The following is a 20,082-nucleotide window of genomic DNA, read 5'->3' on the forward strand; positions in this document are numbered from 1 at the left end:
TGCTGACAGGTGCATGTGTTGGTGTGCACAGGGAACCGCACAATTGTGTTTGTTTCTATAAATCGTCACCTGACCATACTATATTTCTTACTTTGGAAGTGGTAAGCCTTACGGTAATTACATCATCGTGGCTCGGTCAGTGGCTGTGGGCGGGCTTGACCGGAAACAGAAAGAGTCTTGTTGAAATGGGAGGCACCAGAACAAGCGTACATCTGATTGGAGTGAAGCAAGAGAGGGCGGTTGGCCTGGCTTAACCCCCGGTCTCCTATTAATCACAGGCATGGTTGGGTAACCGAGCACAAAGAAAAAAAGAAGATCGTTCACGACCACTTTCATGAGGTGATGGGGAGAAGGGGATCGAGCGGCAAGGACTTTAATTGGGAGGAGCTAGGCATTGAGCCCCATGATTTGCACGGCCTCGATGCCACCATTTCTGAAGAGGAGGTTTGGGAGGCCATCAAGGACATGCCTTCCGATAAAGCGCCTGGCCCTGACGGCTTCACGGGATTGTTCTTTAAGAGGAGTTGGGGGCTCATCAAGCATACGGCCATGAGGGTGGTCCAACGCTTTGACTCCCTTCACATTGACGAGCTCCACTGGCTCAACTCTGCCAACGTTGTTCTCTTGCCCAAGAAGGATAGGGCTGAGGGCATTTCTGACTATAGGCCCATTAGCCTCATTCACTCCATTGCCAAAATCATCGCCAAAATCCTCTCGCTCCGGCTTGCCCCTCTTATGGATGGTCTTGTCTCAAACGCTCAAAGCGCTTTCATCAAGCGGCGCAGTATCCATGACAACTTCATGTATGTGAGGAACTTCGCGCGGAGGTTACATAAGTGCAAAACTCCTGCCCTCCTCTTTAAGCTTGACATCAAGAAGGCTTTTGACTCTGTGAAGTGGGGATATTTCCTGGAGCTTCTTCAACGGCTTGGGTTTCCCAGCAGATTTCGTGCTTGGGTTGCTGCTCTTCTTTCGACTTCATCCTCCAGCATCCTTCTCAACGGTCTGCCAGGGCCACCCATCAAGCACGGCAGCGGGTTTCGGCAGGGGGATCCCCTTTCCCCCTGCTCTTTGTCATTGCGATCGACCCGCTTCAGAAAATCCTTGAGTTGGCAACAAGGAAACGTCTCCTTCGCAAGGTCCGGGGCCGGGGAGCTGAGATGCGGACTTCACTTTATGCTGATGATGCGGCCGTCTTTGTGGCTCCTTTCAAGCAGGACATTGACAACCTTGCAGCGATCTTGCGAGGCTTTGGCGAGGTTACGGGCCTCTGTTGCAACTTTCAGAAGAGCTCGGTCATGCCAATTAGGTGCGCCCACATTCATCTTGAGCCCATCCTTGGGAACTTACCGGCCACCCGTGCGTCCTTCCCGGTCAAATACTTAGGCCTCCCGCTCTCGGTCTGGCAACTCAAGCGGGTGGATTTCCAGTATCTCGAAGACAAGGCGGCCGGCAAATTGGTTACTTGGGAAGGCCAAAACATCACAACTATGGGGCGCACGGCCCTTGTCAAGTCAGTCCTTTGCTCCCAAGCGGTGTTCTCAATCACGCCGCTCGTCGTGCCTCAAAGCACTCTTCAGAGTCTGACCAAGATTGAACGGGCTTTCCTCTGGTCAGGTGCCGACAAGACTACGGGTGCCAAGTGCAAAGTGAAGTGGGACACGGTTTGTAGGCCGAAGGAGTATGGTGGCCTTGGGGTGCTTAACTCTGAAAAATTTGCGCGTGCCCTTCGCCTTAGGTGGCCTTGGTACGAATGGAAGGAGCCACACAGATTGTGGGTTGGTTTTGGCAACCCTTGTACGGAGGACGATCTCAGCTTCTTTTATGCCTCCACCACCATTACTCTGGGCAACGGAGCCAAAACGCCTTTCTGGGATTCTCCTTGGCTCCTTGGCCGTAAGCCCAAGGAGATCGCCCCGCACATCTATGAGGCCTCCAGAAGGAAGAATTGGAAGGTCAGGGAGGCTGTTAGAGAGGACGTTGGATCTTCAAAATCAGCTACAACAACGTCGTCACCGGAGACCACATTCGAGAGTTTTTCACTCTTTGGATGCTTTTGGATGACGTCCATCTTGAGGAGCATCGGGAAGATGACATCACTTGGAAGCATTCCAATGATGGGATGTACTCGGCAGCCAGTGCTTATAAAGCGCAGTTTCTTGGCTTAACCTTGTCCCCAATGGATCACATGGTTTGGAAAGTTTGGGCTCCTCTGAAGATCAAATTCTTTGCTTGGTTGGCTATTCAAGATAGGATCTGGACTGCGGACCGCCTGGAGAGGCGCGGGTGGGCCAACTGCGGTCTGTGCCCTCTTTGCTCTAGGGAGCAGGAAACGGGTGCTCATCTTCTCTTCAAGTGTCGCTTCACTATTCGGCTTTGGAGGTCTCTCGCGGCCAAGCTTGGCCTTCATCACATTGACACCTCCGGATGGCATCTTCATGACTCCGTCCTGGATTGGTGGGAAGATGGTACTGGGAGACACGTCCCCAACAGGAGTGCCTTGGCCTCCCTTACCCTCCTCGTCTCCTGGACCATCTGGAATGAACGTAATGCTAGGGTGTTCCGACACAAAAGTGCTCCGCAGCCTATTCTTCTTAACACAATCCTTGAGGAGGCCAAGCTTTGGGTTACAGCTGGTGCAAAGAATCTTGGGCCTATTGTATTTCGTGAGTAGTTCGCATGCCGTGTTTGAGGTGGTCGCTGTAAAACTCTAATCCACTCTCCCTTATTTAATAGATGAGGCAAATCTTTTGCCTCCGTTTCGAAAAAAAAAACAGTCACCCCTGGTCAAGCTCAAGCATAGAGCTCCCAACCGGCGGCCCTGTGAAGCTGCCGGAATGGTTCCATGGCAAGGCACCGATGTCGTCGCTGGGTAATCCTGGGCAAAGTATTTTGTTGGATTCGCTTTCTGGCCCAATATCGTCGCCCTGCCCCTTGGTGTCCTTCCTCGACCTCACGTCAAACCACAAGCGCTCCTCTAGGGCTCAACAGTCGTCAATGCACCATGAAGATTGGCACGTTGTGTAGATAGCCTAGGTAGATAAGGTTGTTAGTTAATTACGGTGTAAATCATCTCGTATCACGTTTTAATCCATGGTGATTAGGGATCTGTGTTGTGGTCGCATGGTGTGTATAAATCTCCGTTCAACAAGTCGTCGATTAACCAGTTAACTTAGCGATTAATCCCTACTCGAAAGGTCACTGAGTAGCTGATAAGCTGATAAATCGTTTGATTAATGAATTAACTTGCCGATTAGCCTATTAATTTCTTACTCGCCAGCCAATCAATCAACTATCAGTTAATGATTTCCTCAGCGATAGTATAAATAAAGGAGCGGACATATAATTGAAGCATAGGATAACAAATCTTGAGTCGCATCTATTTTTACATATGCACTATAGATGGCTATTGGCCTGTCTGTTGACCACAATTTTCTGCAGTTGGCCCCAACCACCCCCGCGTCGCCCTCCTGTGGCGACACGGGGGGCAACCTAGCCGCCGCCGCCGGCCTCCCCCGCATTGCCGCCACCGGAGGGCCGGCCGGCGAAGCCGCGCCGGGTCCTAGGAAGGTGGCGGCGGGGCGGATCTGGGTCCCTCGCGCCGTCAACCCCCCCCCCCACACACACACACCCCGCCTCGCCTCATTGCTGGACCGCGGCGGCGCCCTCCCCTGCCGATCCGGCGCGGCGGATCCGGGCCCCCATCGGACGGCCTGACCTCGCGGGTCTCTGGCCGGCCGCGGCCCCCCTCCCACCGTCTTCCTCGTCCGCCGCGGACGCCCCCTCCCCACGCGCCTCCGCCCCTTCCGCCCTGTGACCCGGCATTCCTCCGGCGATTCTCGGGCCCTTCCCTCCAGCTGCTGCCCGAACCTGCCGGTCGGCGGCGATTCCGGCGCTCCTGGCCGTTGCCATGGGCGCCACACCCTGCAGCTTCAACTCCCACCCGGCCGTGTGACCAGGTGGCCGTGGTTGGGGCTTGTGCTCTGCGGCCGGTTGCGGGGCGTTCGCGGCCTGCCTCCCGTGCAGGCGGCCCCCTCGTCTCCGGCGGCTCTCCCTCCCCCCTGCGCTACTGTGATGGCTCTTGCGGAGGCGGCGATGCATACGCGGTTGTGGCTGACTCGGGGCCCCTTTTGGCGGGTTCTTGTTGGCGCTGTTCCGGCCCCCGTGGCTTAAGGCCCGCGTCTCTCCGGTGTCCTTCGCTGCCGGCGTCATCCACCAGGCAGTTCCGCCTCGGCGACCGGGTAGCTGTGCCCCTTCCAGCTTACTTGACTCGCCGATGTTCCGACGGTTAAGGCCACGGCAGCTTGGATCCGCGTCTTCCAGTCCTTGCTTGCCGGCATTGCTGGACGCCCTCGCGCAAGACCCCCATGTGGTTCGCGTCGTCATCCGCCATACCCTGTATGCCTCAAAGTCCCCCCTTTTATCAGATCCAATGCTCGTGGGTTCGGAGGCAGTGCCACCCTCCGATGGCAGGTGCAGCCCCGCCAACCCCCCTTGACATGATGGTTCCGACAGAGGTTGGCCTCCCCATCTATGATCCCAGATTCGGCGGCTTTGGGATCGCTCAGCTTTAGGCCAGGGAGAGATCCCTGCTCGGCTCGACGGTGCTGGCAGCGACGGCGCCCGCGGGTGTCGTTTTCCTTCTTGGAGGCACTGCCAAGGCCTTCAGCTGCGTCCCTCCTCGAGCTCAGGGGAAACCCTAGGTCCGGGTCTCCCGGACAATATAGTGACGGAGTCTCGGCTTCGTCTTCCTTCTTGAAGGCACTATCTTGCTCGCTCGCGGTGTCTCCGGTGTTGGCTCGGACGATGTTGGAGTTCTCCTTGGTTTGGCATCACCGTTCTTGGCTTGAGTTTGGTAGGTTTAGCTGTGTTGTATTCTCTGTTTGGGCCGAGCATCCCTTGTTTCTCTGCTTCGGGCATCATGTTCACGCCTATCTGCGTTCGTGTCATGTTGTGTACCCCATGTACTCATTCTACTTCTTCTATCAATGAAATGATACGCAAGCTTTGCATATTCGCGAAAAACTATAGATGGCTATTTCATCATAAACATGCACGAGAACCATTGCACCATCTGGATGAATTGGAGTCGTCCTTGCTTTATACGCCGAAGCTGATGTCTCCGCCAACCCTATGGACTATGGTCGCCCCCTGATCATTGCTGGGTCACGATTATCTGTCCATGGACCCTTCAACCCAGATGGTACAACAGGTGCGGGGGAATCACTAGTGACCATCTTGGTCATTACATTGTCTCGGCCTGCATCGTCTCGGCCTGCAGGTCCCTGGAGCTAGTGGGTGCAAAGATGGGGTTGGAGTAGGCTCAGCATTTCACAACTGTCCCCGTTGTTGCTTTCCAAACTGATTCTTTGCCCACTTCTGCTTGGTACACCCACCTTAAACACATGAAAGGCTGAGATTAGCCCATACCCCTTCGCAGCCAGGGGCACGATCGTCTTATTTAAAAAAATCTGCCCCCGCGCGTCCCCGGCGCGTCGATGCCGATACCCCCCGTGCGCCCGTGTATACGGGGTTGCGGAGCGAGCCGAGCCGCGCAGCCGCCGACAGCCATCGAGCCGAGCTGCACGCATGGGCCCATAATGTCGGGGTCAATGGCATGGGCCCACAATGTCGGGTCAAGGGGGCGTTGACCAGGCAGTTGTGGACCGGCGTGCGTGTGGGCGTGGCGCGTGCGTCGTGGGGCAATAACTGCATGTCCGCCTTATATCCGGCATGCATTCCGGCGCCGCCTCCTCGCGCCGAGCGCCACCAACGGCCGCTGACCGGTCGCCTCTGCCGCACCTGGCCGCCTGCCGCCCGCCGCCTGCCGCCGCGTCGGGGCACCCGCGTGATGGCCCTCGTCTCCCACGCCTTCCGCGACCTGATGCCCGCCGCCGCGTTGGGGCGCCCGCATGATGCCTCGGCTGCCACGCCTTCCGCTGCTGCGCCTGCGGCGACCAGCCGCCTGCCCCCGCGTCGTGCCGCCCGCCTTCCGCCTCGGGCCTGACGCGGCCGCATGCCCACACGTCGGGCAGCCCGCCTTCCACCGACGCTCCCTCTCCCCGCCGGCTATAAAAGGCCAACCCGTGCCGGCCTTCTCCACCTCATCTTCTCCCCTCCACCGCGCCACTCCATCTTCTCCCCTCCACCGCGGCCGCCATGTCTTCGAGCGACTCCGACGAGGGGGCTTGGCCGGGCGGCGCCTGGCCGTCCAGCCTCACGATCGGCGACACCGAGGACCTGGCGCGGTTCGGCCTGATGGTGCCCCCGGCGACGAAGGTGCCGGGGCCATGGAGGATCGGCGCCGACAGCCGACTGCTACCTCTTGAGCACTGCGTTGGTTTTCCCTTGAAGAGGAAAGGGTGATGCAGCAAAGTAGCATAAGTATTTCCCTCAGTTTTTGAGAACCAAGGTATCAATCCAGTAGGAGGCCACGCACGAGTCCCTCGCACCTACACAAACAAATAAATCCTCGCAACCAACGCGATAAGGGGTTGTCAATCCCTACACGGTCACTTACGAGAGTGAGATCTGATAGATATGATAAGATAATATTTTTGGTATTTTTATGATAAAGATGCAAAGCAAAATAAAAGGCAATAAAAATAGCTAAGTGTTGGAAGATTAATATGATGGAAAATAGACCCGGGGGCCATAGGTTTCACTAGTGGCTTCTCTCAAGAGCATAAGTATTACGGTGGGTGAACAAATTACTGTTGAGCAATTGACAGAATTGAGCATAGTTATGAGAATATCTAGGTATGATCATGTATATAGGCATCACGTCCGAGACAAGTAGACCGTCTCCTGCCTGCATCTACTACTATTACTCCACACATCGACCGCTATCCAGCATGCATCTAGAGTATTAAGTTCATAAGAACAAAGTAACGCTTTAAGTAAGATGACATGATGTAGAGGGATAAACTCATGCAATATGATATAAACCCCATCTTGTTATCCTCGATTGCAACAATACAATACGTGCCTTGCTGCCCCTACTGTCACTGGGAAAGGACACCGCAAGATTGAACCCAAAGCTAAGCACTTCTCCCATTACAAGAAAGATCAATCTAGTAGGCCAAACCAAACTGATAATTCGAAGAGACTTGCAAAGATAACCAATCATACATAAAAAATTCAAAGAAGATTCAAATATTGTTCATAGATAAACTTGATCATAAACCCACAATTCATCGGTCTCAACAAACACACCGCAAAAGAAGATTACATCGAATAGATCTCCACGAGAGAGGGGGAGAACATTGTATTGAGATCCAAAAAGAGAGAAGAAGCCATCTAGCTAATAACTATTGACCCGAAGGTCTGAGGTAAACTACTCACACATCATCGGAGAGGCTATGGTGTTGATGTAGAAGCCCTCCGTGATCGATGCCCCCTCCGGCGGAGCTCCGGAACAGGCCCCAAGATGGGATCTCATGGGTACAGAAGGTTGCGACGGTGGAATTAGGTTTTTGGCTCCGTATCTGGTAGTTTGTGTTGGAAATATGCCCTAGAGGCAATAATAAATGGTTATTATTATATTTCTTTGTTCATGGTAATTGTCTATTGTTCATGCTATAATTGTATTGTCCGGAAATCGTAATACATGTGTGAATACATAGACCACAACGTGTCCCTAGTAAGCCTCTAGTTGACTAGCTCGTTGATCAACAGATAGTCATGGTTTCCTGACTATGGACATTGGATGTCATTGATAACGGGATCACATCATTAGGAGAATGATGTGATGGATAGGACCCAATCCTAAGCATAGCATAAAAGATCGTGTAGTTTCGTTTGCTAGAGCTTTTCCAATGTCAAGTATCTTTTCCTTAGACCATGTGATCGTGCAACTCCCGGATACCGTAGGAGTGCTTTGGGTGTGCCAAACATCACAAAGTAACTGGGTGACTATAAAGGTGCACTACGGGTATCTCCGAAAGTGTCTGTTGGGTTGGCACGGATCGAGACTGGGATTTGTCACTCCGTGTGACGGAGAGGTATCTCTGGGCCCACTCGGTAATGCATCATCATAATGAGCTCTATGTGACTAAGGCGTTAGTCACGGGATCATGCATTGCGGTACGAGTAAAGAGACTTGCCGGTAACGAGATTGAACAAGGTATTGGGATACCGACGATCGAATCTCGGGCAAGTAACATACCGATTGACAAAGGGAATTGCATACGGGATTGATTGAATCCTCGACACCGTGGTTCATCCGATGAGATCATCGTGGAACATGTGGGAGCCAACATGGGTATCCAGATCCCGCTGTTGGTTATTGACCGGAGAGGCGTCTCGGTCATGTCTGCATGTCTCCCGAACCCGTAGGGTCTACACGCTTAAGGTTCGGTGACGCTAGGGTTGTAGAGATATGTGTATGCGGAAACCCGAAAGTTGTTCGGAGTCCCGAATGAGATCCCGGACGTCACGAGAGGTTCCGGAATGGTCCGGAGGTGAAGAATTATATATAGGAAGTCAAGTTTCGGCCACCGGGAAAGTTTCGGGGGTTACCGGTATTGTACCGGGACCACCGTAGGGTCCCGTGGGTCCACCGGGTGGGGCCACCTATCCCGGAGGGCCCCGTGGGCTGAAGTGGGAGGGGAACCAGCCCCTAGTGGGCTGGGCGCCCCCCATGGGCCTCCCCCCATGCGCCTAGGGTTGGAAACCCTAGGGTGGGGGGGCTTCCCACTTGCCTTGGGGGGAAGGCACCCCCCTGGCCGCCGCCCCCTGCCCTAGATGGGACTTGGCCGGCGCCCCCCCTCCCAGGGGGCCTATATAAAGAGGGGGGAGGGAGGGCAGTAGCAGAACATCCTTGGGCGCCTCCCTCCTCCCCTGCAACATCTCTCTCTCTCTCTCTCTCGTATAAGCCCGGCGAAGCCCTGCCGGCATCCCGCTGCATCCACCACCACGCCGTCGTGCTGCTAGATCTCCATCAACCTCTCCTTCCCCCTTGCTGGATCAAGAAGGAGGAGACGTCGCTGCACCGTACGTGTGTTGAACGCGGAGGTGCCGTCCGTTCGGCACTCGGTCATCGGTGATTTGGATCACGGCGAGTACGACTCCGTCATCCACGTTCATTGGAACGCTTCCGCTCGCGATCTACAAGGGTATGTAGATGCACTCCTTTCCCCTCGTTGCTAGTATACTCCATAGCTGCATCTTGGTGAGCGTAGGAAAATTTTAAATTATGCTACGATTCCCAACAGTGGCATCATGAGCCAGGCCTATGCGTAGTTACTATGCACGAGTAGAACACAAAGCAGTTGTGGGCGTTGAGTTTGCCAATTCTTCTTGCCGCTACTAGTCGTTTCTTGTTTCTGCGGCATTGTAGGATGAAGCGGCCCAGACCGACCTTACACGTACGCTTACGTGAGACAGGTTCCACCGATTGACATGCACTAGTTGCATAAGGTGGCTAGCGGGTGTCTGTATCTCCTACTTTAGTCGGAACGGATTCGATGAAAAGGGTCCTTATGAAGGGTAAATAGAAATTGGCAAATCACGTTGTGGTCATACGTAGGTAAGAAAACGTTCTTGCTAGAAACCTACAAACCACCTAAAAACTTGCAACAACAATTAGAGGACGTCTAACTTGTTTTTGCAGCAAGTGCTATGTGATGTGATATGGCCAGAAGATGTGATGAATGATATATGTGATGTATGAGATTGATCATATTCTTGTAATAGGAATCACGACTTGCATGTCGATGAGTATGACAACCGGCAGGAGCCATAGGAGTTGTCTTTATTATTTTGTATGACCTGCGTGTCATTGAATAACGCCATGTAATTACTTTACTTTGTTGCTAAACGCGTTAGCCATAGAAGTAGAAGTAATCATTGGCGTGACGACTTCATGAAGACACAATGATGGAGATCATGATGATGGAGATCGTGGTATCATGCCGGTGACGAAGATGATCATGGTGCCCCGAAGATGGAGATCAAAGGAGCATAATGATATTGGCCATATCATGTCACTATTTGATTGCATGTGATGTTTATCATGTTTTGCATCTTATTTGCTTAGAATGACGGTAGTAAGTAAGATGATCCCTTATGATAATTTCAAGAAAAGTGTTCCCCCAAACTGTGCACCGTTGCGAAGGTTCGTTGTTTCGAAGCACCACGTGATGATCGGGTGTGATAGATTCTAACGTTCGAATACAACAGGTGTTCACGAGCCTAGCATGTACAGACATGGCCTCGGAACACACGCAATACACTTAGGTTGACTTGACGAGCCTAGCATGTACAGACATGGCCTCGGAACACGGAGGACCGAAAGGTCGAGCATGAGTCGTATAGAAGATACGATCAACATGGAGATGTTCACCGATCTTGACTAGTCCGTCTCACGTGATGATCGGACACGGCCTAGTTGAAATCGGATCATGTAACACTTAGATGACTAGAGGGATGTCTATCTGAGTGGGAGTTCATTAAATAATTTGATTAGATGAACTTAATTATCATGAACTTAGTCTAAAATCTTTACACTATGTTTTGTAGATCAAATGGCCAACGTTGTCCTCAATTTCAACGCGTTCCTAGAGAAAACCAAGCTGAAAGATGATGGCAGCAACTATACGGACTGGGTCCGGAGCCTGAGGATCATCCTCATAGTAGCCAAGAAAGATTATGTCCTAGAAGCACCGCTAGGTGAAGCACCAATCCCACAAAACCAAGACGTTATGAACGCTTGGCAGCAGCGTGCTGATGATTACTCCCTCGTTCAGTGCGGCATGCTTTACAGCCTAGAACCGGGTCTCCAAAAGCGTTTTGAGAAACATGGAGCATATGAGATGTTCGAGGAGCTGAAATTGGTTTTCCAAGCTCATGCCCGAGTCGAGAGATATGATGTCTCCGACAAGTTCTTCAGCTGTAAAATGGAGGAGAACAGTTCTGTTAGTGAGCACATACTCAGAATGTCTGGGTTGCATAACCGCTTGTCTCAGCTGGGAGTTAATCTCCCGGATGACGCGGTCATTGACAGAATCCTCCAGTCGCTTCCACCAAGCTACAAGAGCTTTGTGATGAACTTCAATATGCAGGGGATGGAAAAGACCATTCCTGAGGTATATTCAATGCTGAAATCAGCTGAGGTAGAGATCAGAAAAGAACATCAAGTGTTGATGGTGAATAAAACCACTAAGTTCAAGAAGGGCAAGGGTAAGAAGAACTTCAAGAATGACGGCAAGGGAGTTGCCGCGCCCGGTAAACCAGTTACTGGGAAGAAGTCAAAGAATGGACCCAAGCCCGAGACTGAGTGCTTTTATTGCAAGGGAAGTGGTCACTGGAAGCGGAACTGCCCCAAATACTTAGCGGACAAGAAGAAGGACGGCAACACCAAAGGTATATGTGATATACATGTAATTGATGTGTACCTTACCAGTACTCGTAGTAGCTCCTGGGTATTTGATACCGGTGCGGTTGCTCATATTTGTAACTCAAAACAGGAACTACGGAATAAACGGAGACTGGCGAAGGACGAGGTGACGATGCGCGTCGGGAATGGTTCCAAGGTCGATGTGATCGCCGTCGGTGTAGGGGAACGCAGCAGAAAACAAAAATTTTCCGACCTACGCACCAGCCCAGGACCACTATGGAGACTGCATACATGGTTTGATCTTTTTCGTTACCGACTCGTAGCGCAGCGGGAAGTAGAGTCGATGACGATCGGCGGTGCAGATCCCCGCAGCTAGGATTTACAACCTCCCAACCGCGAGGATGTATACCCTCATCTGCTCCTCAGACAGCCCTCCAGGAGGCGGTCGAACAGCCCCCCGGACGGTGTCGCGGACAGCCCTTCGGGAGGACCTTCGAAACTCGAACGGTCACTCGGACAGCCCTTCGGGAGGACCTTCGAAACTCGGACGGTCACACGGACAGCCCTTCGGGAGGCACTCACGAACTAAGACCGAAACTACGATCTCTCTACAGAGTTGCACACATACGGTGTCATCTATCCGGCAGGGCTTCGCCGTCCAGAACTAGTTCCTGCCGGAACCCAGACAGCCTTACGGCTCTACGAAACTCTTTTCGTGGGAGGGAGAGAAGAAGCCAGATAATGCATGGCATGTGTATGAGAGCAAGGGATGAGTGTGGAGGGCTGCCCCTCCACCTCTATTTATAGGAAATCCCAAGGGGGTAGGGTAGTTTCACAAAAAACCCAAAATGCACATGAATGAAGTCCTTCCACAAGGACCTAGGAGTGAAACCAAGGAACAAGAGGGTCCCCAAGGGGGGATACCCCATGTGGCCGGCCACACCCCCATGAGGGGCCCAAAAAATGGCTCCTATCCATCCATGTCATCCCCAAGATCTTTTGGAGCAAAGCCCCAAAAGGTGGCTTTCCATAAAGTAACCATAAAGCTGATTTTCACTATTCACGACGACATTTTTCAGCGTCTGATCGAACTGAAAATATTTATGTGGGCTAAGAACATTTCCAGTACCCACTAAAATGATTTTCAACGCGTTCCGAAACAATTCCGGTTTTAGTGATTTTCATCTGCGAAACGCATCTGAAGTGGCTCCGGCAGCTCCGGAACATTTCCGGTTTTTATCTCAGAAAATTCCAAAAAGCTTCCAGAATGATTCTGGCATCCTCCAAGAATTATCAGGCATGTGCCGAAACCAATTTGACTTAATGGTGTATCCCGAAACAACTTTTCGGTATCATCGAAACTTATCCGATGACCTCTCTCTGCGGTACGATTCCGCTGTCCGAAACTTTTCGGTGTCCGAAACTTTTTCGGTGATTTTCTCTCAGACTCCCTGTCTAGTATTCAGCAGATAGATGACCCTTAAGCGTGTGACCCTATAGGTTCGGTGAAGTATAGACATGACCCGGAACCCCTTCCGATCAATGATCAACATCGGAGCCGTGGACACCCATATTGACCCCTATACCCACACGAATAAATATTCGAGTGAACCTCCAGTTGCCGTGTGCTATTCCTGTTGCTTCGCGATATGTTACAAATACCCGAGGTGAGACATGTTGGCATTCCCGTGGATCAACAACTTGTCCACTATGCTAGTTACCTCGTTACCGGTATTGTTCTCTTTTCTCGTTATCGTGTTCCGGCATCCCCGTGATCAAATCACAAAGTGTCTGGCCAGACGATGATGGATACCGTAACACCGAGAGGGCCCAGAGATATCTCTCCATCGTCGGAGGAGCAAATCCCAATCTTGAGCTATCAAGTTACTTGACACACTTTTCCATGAACCCGTAAGCCGCCGTAATAGCCACCCATTTACGGATGACGTTTAACAAACCCCAAAGTTCATGAAGCAAGCATGAAGAAACTCGATACTCTCATGGTCTAAGGAATCATGCAAACGTTAACCATCTCTGTGTTATGTACCAATAAACTTGTGACGAATGAATCTCATAGCATAACATCATGCCGGGTCGATTCAACACAAATGTTCTCTTAACATTATGCCCTCAAGGTTGCTGACATAGACATGCCCATGATCAGGAAAACATAACCATCATGCAACACTTGAGCTAGTCTTAGAGGCCAGACTAGGAATACATTTTACCGTTTATTATTCCACACGTGCATATGAGTCTTCCTCCGAGCCTCGTGGTTATTGCAGACTCGAGAACCATAGCAGTTATAGCATGGAACATAAACATAATTATGAACTCGGAGATAAATAATATCATTTATTATTGCCTCTAGGGCATATCTCCTACAGACTCCCACTTGCACTAGAGTCAATAATCTAGTTAATGCTAATGCACTTTACACCTGTGGCACACCGGTGTAAATATGCTTCGCTTGTGGTATAGCCTGATGTCCAACGGATCTGACGACTTCAGTTCCGTGTGTATCTTTGCATGTCCTCGCGTTTTCACGTTTTCACAAAATTCATATTTTGTGTGGACTTGGCTTTGTATGTATGTGAATCACAGGTCGAACCTGGATTCCTCAGACTGAGTTATGGAGCAACTACCTGCAGTAGTGTCCCATTGTCAAAAGCCATCTTGGAACTATACTAAGTTCATGAATGAACTATATGATTCAACATCTTCTTTGTCGCTTCTAAAGCGTCAACATACTTAGCCCTTGTTATAGAATTCGCCACAGTAACTAGTTTGAACAAATTCCAACTAACTGTGCCACCACATTGTGTGTTACACAAAACCCTTAACTTAAATCGAAAATCGCACGGTGAAAAGATGAAGACTTATCGATGTAACATTTTACAACGAACTCTTCATGATCTCTGCTTGCGAGAAAACCATGTCATCAGTACTTACTCTAGTACTCTGTGACATCTTTCACTGTTGTCCCATGATCAGTAATTTGATCACTTTGGTATCCATACTCGCAACACCTTGGGAGTATCGGACATATCTGGTTGTTTTACATACCATGGAATACATGATTAATCCAAACACAAAAGTGTGTGGAATCTACATCATGTATTTTACTCATCAGTGTTTTGGGACACCGAGTCTTGCAAAAACTCTTTCCATGTGACTTTGGCAAGAATCACTCCTTGGCGTTTTAAATGCTAAAAGGTTTTAGCATCTTGTCAATATGTATTCATTGCTTAGCCCCATTAGGTAAATCTATCTCCATAGATCATCATGCCTAATATTGAGGCTATTTAGCCTAAGCACTTCATCGAAAAACTATTTTCAAATGAAGTCCTAATTTGTGTCAAGAAATTTATTTCCAATTACCAATGTGCCAAGCACATAAGGTTTTTAGAAATATTATTACGCTCCCACTTACTTTCTTGAATTACAAGCATCTTCGTTACCCATTGATGAAGTCAAAACCCCTTTGACCATTTCATCAAAACACGAAGATTCCAACTCCATTTTGCTCTCTTCTGTCCATTGCTGGAACTCTGAAGTTTGCATACCTACTAGCATCCTCTGGATCGACAAATTACTTTGGACTGTATCATATACAAGTCCTAGCTTTCATTTCCATCAGATGGAAATCCTTTTATCATCCATGTTTCATATCTCATGATTGAAATATGTATTAATTGCTAGTTCAACCCGAACCGACTTTAAGCATCGCTACGATGAAAACAACCTCATCGTAGTCAACTCTTGAACTTGTTATTTCAACAAGTCGAGCTTTATGGATAAAACATTTTTATCCGTATCAGTTTTAAGTTCCATAAATATTCGTTAGACTCTAAGTCTTCCGAAAGGTGTATCAAGGTTTTAATCTTGAATCACTTATATGGAAACTAACTTGGGTTGTATTGGCATTTAGCCAATTCCGGAGTCAGGGCCCATCAACGCTTCCTTGTGTATCGTAGGTATAATGTTGTCTAACAACAATATCTCGTTTGCGCACCTGAGAGGTTTGCACGAGCCTTGCCTACGTGGTTCAGCTGCAAGTTCGACCGAAGTTCATACATTTTATTGTAGAGACTTCCGTATCAGTCGCAGTAGGAAACTCTGGAATTACTTCCAAGGTCTCTTTCCTTTGATCTGATGACTTAGATACTGTTTATCTCGTCGAGTTGCACTATTCTCCCACTCACCTTTTTGAAAGAACCATTCTCTTTAAAAGCACACCGTTCTTGCGGCAAAACTATTTGCCTCGGTATAGTGAGGGAGGAATACCCAACATTTGGTATAACCTACAAAGTAGCACTTGTCTGATTTGGAATAGGTTTGTAACCTTTTACACAAGCCCCATATTCCAAATGTTAAGAAAAGATATAACATGGTTGGGCGTACCATACCATGGCTTCATTTCAACAGACCCGATGTAAGCTCTTTTCAGTGTAAAAGCCGCAGTCTCTAAAGCATCACTTTAAAAGGGATAATGGCAAATTTATTTATGTCATCTTTGACCTTACCATGTCATAAATGGTTTGATTACATCTCCATGGACTTTCCACTTGCAGTGGTGTTCCGGGAGGTGCAAGTTTATGAAACCCCTTTCACAACTCATCAGACATTCGCTAAACATGTAACTCAAATATTCCTTTGTGCAATCAAATTGTAGAAACATAATTTTCTTGTTACAATAACTTCTACTTCATTTTTGAGAACCTTTCGAATGATTTCAAAAGATCCAGACTTACGTCTCATCAAGTAAATATCCATATATCTACTTGAGTCATTTCTGAAGATAAATAAATCCACCACTAACAACACTTATCGGACTACACACATCAAATGTATGATCACTAATAAGTTTGTTGTTCGTTCCTTATGGCCTGTGAACGGTATTTTAGTCACTTCACTTTTCGGAGGAAAGTTGCAAGTGTCAGATGATTCAAAATCAAAAAGACTTCAAAATCCATCATAATGGAATTTTCCATGCGGGTTTCTCCAATGTGACCAAATGTAGTGCCACACTTGTGTGGTATTCTTTTAGTCTTGCGACATTTAGCGTCAGTGTTATGGATGTATCATATTACCCTCAATATTCATAACATACGTCCCATCGATGATGGAAGTATGGCCCTTATGTTATTCATAATACTTAACAACAATTGTTGTTTTTATGAACAACTCTTTTGCAACAAACATTGTGCAATGGGCTAGAGTGTATGAAACTCTAAAATGAATTATGAAAGTAAACCCAGAGGTATTGTATTATTATCAATATTCATAACATACATCTCATTCATAATGAAAGTATGGCCCTTGTGTTATTCATAACATCGAACATAAAAAGTTCTCTTATGAACAACCTTCTTGCAAGATACCTTATGCAATGGGATAGAGTTTGTAAAACTCTAAATGAATTATGAAAATAAATACAGACGGCAATACACCGATGGAAGGTATAGTAACATTTACTATGTTCCCTGTGTATACCTTAACCTCATTTCTAGCTAGTCTTTCAGGCCATAGTAGTTCTTACATCGAGTTGCAACAGAATGCAATCGAGCGGGCATTTTTGTGATGAACTCACAATACCCAAGAATTAGTGATTAACATGTTTAACCATAATTCGCAAGAACTATATCTTTGACCAGCCTTCTATACATCAAAAACTTGTATGACATTCATACATGAGCTGGATATTCCAGTCTTCTTTCCTTTTGCCTTTATACTTCTAACAGTTTAACTTTTAGTATTTCTCCTACTCTCAGAAGAAGCACCCAACTTAAGAGTGGCATTAGCCCCGGACTTCCTAGGCGTGTAAGTCATACTAACACCCTTTGGACACTTCCTTTCTCTTTAAGTTGTTGTTTTATTCACCTTTCATTATATGACAGGCGTTCTTCTGGATCCCTTTCCCAACAGTCAAATGCATAGTAAACACTTTTACTAATACTTGCAAACAAACATTGCTTTGTTTGTATCTGAAAATAATTTTCAGTTCCATGAATATCATATAACTATCCCAACTTTCGAAGTTTGGGTTTCATGGAAGCAAACATATTCCACTTGACCGTAACAGAATTCTAGCTTTTGGATCGAAGGACGAGAGTCACATGATCCATAGCATTAGCGGGAGGATACGGAAAGCATGCGATAGGACAAAGTCCTTCTCGGCACTTTTGAGGACAATCCTCATATTACGTTACCAATCGTAAAGTTTTAACCAGATATTTAACAGCTATTCAATTTTAATAGGGAAGGTGGAAATGCGAGCCATTATTCTACAACTATTATGCAAGAAACACTTAGACAGTGTTCATAATTAATTGCACTGAGAATTAAACATGTTAATTCAACAGTGCGCTCCCACTCAAATCAATATCTCTCACAATTAATTTTGAGTGATACAAGATCCAGACTTCAATTCATCGCCATAGAATCATCATCTCATAACGGGAATTTTAATCGGTAGGCCAACTTGCCGATCACATCTCTATGTGACTCTTGCTCATCTTTCGATGCGTGTGTTCCGAGCTCAGGACGATCCTGCCATGAACGTCAAGACAACCAAGTGATCTTGCTGCGAGGTCTGACCTCACCCGCCTCACACTTCTCTAATCGTTCGTACCCATGCATCCATGGCGCACCCCGAAAAGATAGGTGCCGTGACGGTGCTACACTTGGGAGAACACTAACTACTTGATATTTTAAGTGAGAGATCACCCTAATAAAAGCGACTACCGCGCAATCAAGAAGGGTGCATCATAAGGGATAAACATCTCAGGCAATTCATAATAGCATGATATGGTATAGCCCTTTCTGACGGAGAAGTATTTCATTTCTTCGTCTTCGGCATTCGCGTCGGTGGTCACCTTCGCGAAGATTGCCACCACCTTGTCGATGCACCAGATAATATTGCTATCTCTATAGCTAACAAAATAATGCATTACAACAAGGTTGACACGCAGGTCATTAAAGTGCAATCATATGGCTCCAGCCATCATGCCGAATCATGACACGCAGGTCATGTTAATCAAATTACATCATATAGTCATCTCATACATAATCGAATTAGTATGAGCACTGCTATACCACATCACATGCACATCCTGCAAAACCAAGTTAGACGCCTCTAATAGGTTTATGCAAAATTTTATTTTACGTGGCTTCTAAGGTTTTGACTTAAACCGCAGCTACCAACGTTTTATCATCAAGTATGATTATTCAAGTTGCTACATTAACATCTCGGGGTGTATGAAACACGAGATAATTAAATCTCGAGCCCCATACTAAACTTCGTCATACGCATGACCCCCGTGCAGATAATATCTGCAATGCCCTTTCATCTGCGAATTTCATCTTTCTTTTGACTACGGCAGAACCCAAAGAACTGATAGCACTTCCATGATCAATCAGGATCACGGATTGCCAGAACTTTGTCAAATTCCACCATGCTGTCTCGAGATTGAGCAAACGCAAATTCTAGGGAAGCAACAAGAACCTCGGGTAACAGATTTCATCTGTCACCCGCATAAATAATTTTCAGCAATAGATCTCATCTACTACCTAATTATATTATGCAATACCCATACATCTCCATGTATTCTAGATCGAAACCTGCATCTACGCATAGCACGGCTCTTGATGCCACTGTAGGGGAACGCAGCAGAAAACAAAAATTTTCCGACCTACGCACCAGCCCAGGACCACTATGGAGACTGCATACATGGTTTGATCTTTTTCGTTACCGACTCGTAGCGCAGCGGGAAGTAGAGTCGATGACGATCGGCGGTGCAGATCCCCGCAGCTAGGATTTACAACCTCCCAACCGCGAGGATGTATACCCTCATCTGCTCCTCAGACAGCCCTCCAGGAGGCGGTCGAACAGCCCCCCGGACGGTGTCGCGGACAGCCCTTCGGGAGGACCTTCGAAACTCGAACGGTCACTCGGACAGCCCTTCGGGAGGACCTTCGAAACTCGGACGGTCACACGGACAGCCCTTCGGGAGGCACTCACGAACTAAGACCGAAACTACGATCTCTCTACAGAGTTGCACACATACGGTGTCATCTATCCGGCAGGGCTTCGCCGTCCAGAACTAGTTCCTGCCGGAACCCAGACAGCCTTACGGCTCTACGAAACTCTTTTCGTGGGAGGGAGAGAAGAAGCCAGATAATGCATGGCATGTGTATGAGAGCAAGGGATGAGTGTGGAGGGCTGCCCCTCCACCTCTATTTATAGGAAATCCCAAGGGGGTAGGGTAGTTTCACAAAAAACCCAAAATGCACATGAATGAAGTCCTTCCACAAGGACCTAGGAGTGAAACCAAGGAACAAGAGGGTCCCCAAGGGGGGATACCCCATGTGGCCGGCCACACCCCCATGAGGGGCCCAAAAAATGGCTCCTATCCATCCATGTCATCCCCAAGATCTTTTGGAGCAAAGCCCCAAAAGGTGGCTTTCCATAAAGTAACCATAAAGCTGATTTTCACTATTCACGACGACATTTTTCAGCGTCTGATCGAACTGAAAATATTTATGTGGGCTAAGAACATTTCCAGTACCCACTAAAATGATTTTCAACGCGTTCCGAAACAATTCCGGTTTTAGTGATTTTCATCTGCGAAACGCATCTGAAGTGGCTCCGGCAGCTCCGGAACATTTCCGGTTTTTATCTCAGAAAATTCCAAAAAGCTTCCAGAATGATTCTGGCATCCTCCAAGAATTATCAGGCATGT

Source organism: Triticum aestivum, chromosome 5D (genome assembly GCF_018294505.1).
Source record: "Triticum aestivum cultivar Chinese Spring chromosome 5D, IWGSC CS RefSeq v2.1, whole genome shotgun sequence".
NCBI lineage: Eukaryota > Viridiplantae > Streptophyta > Magnoliopsida > Poales > Poaceae > Triticum > Triticum aestivum.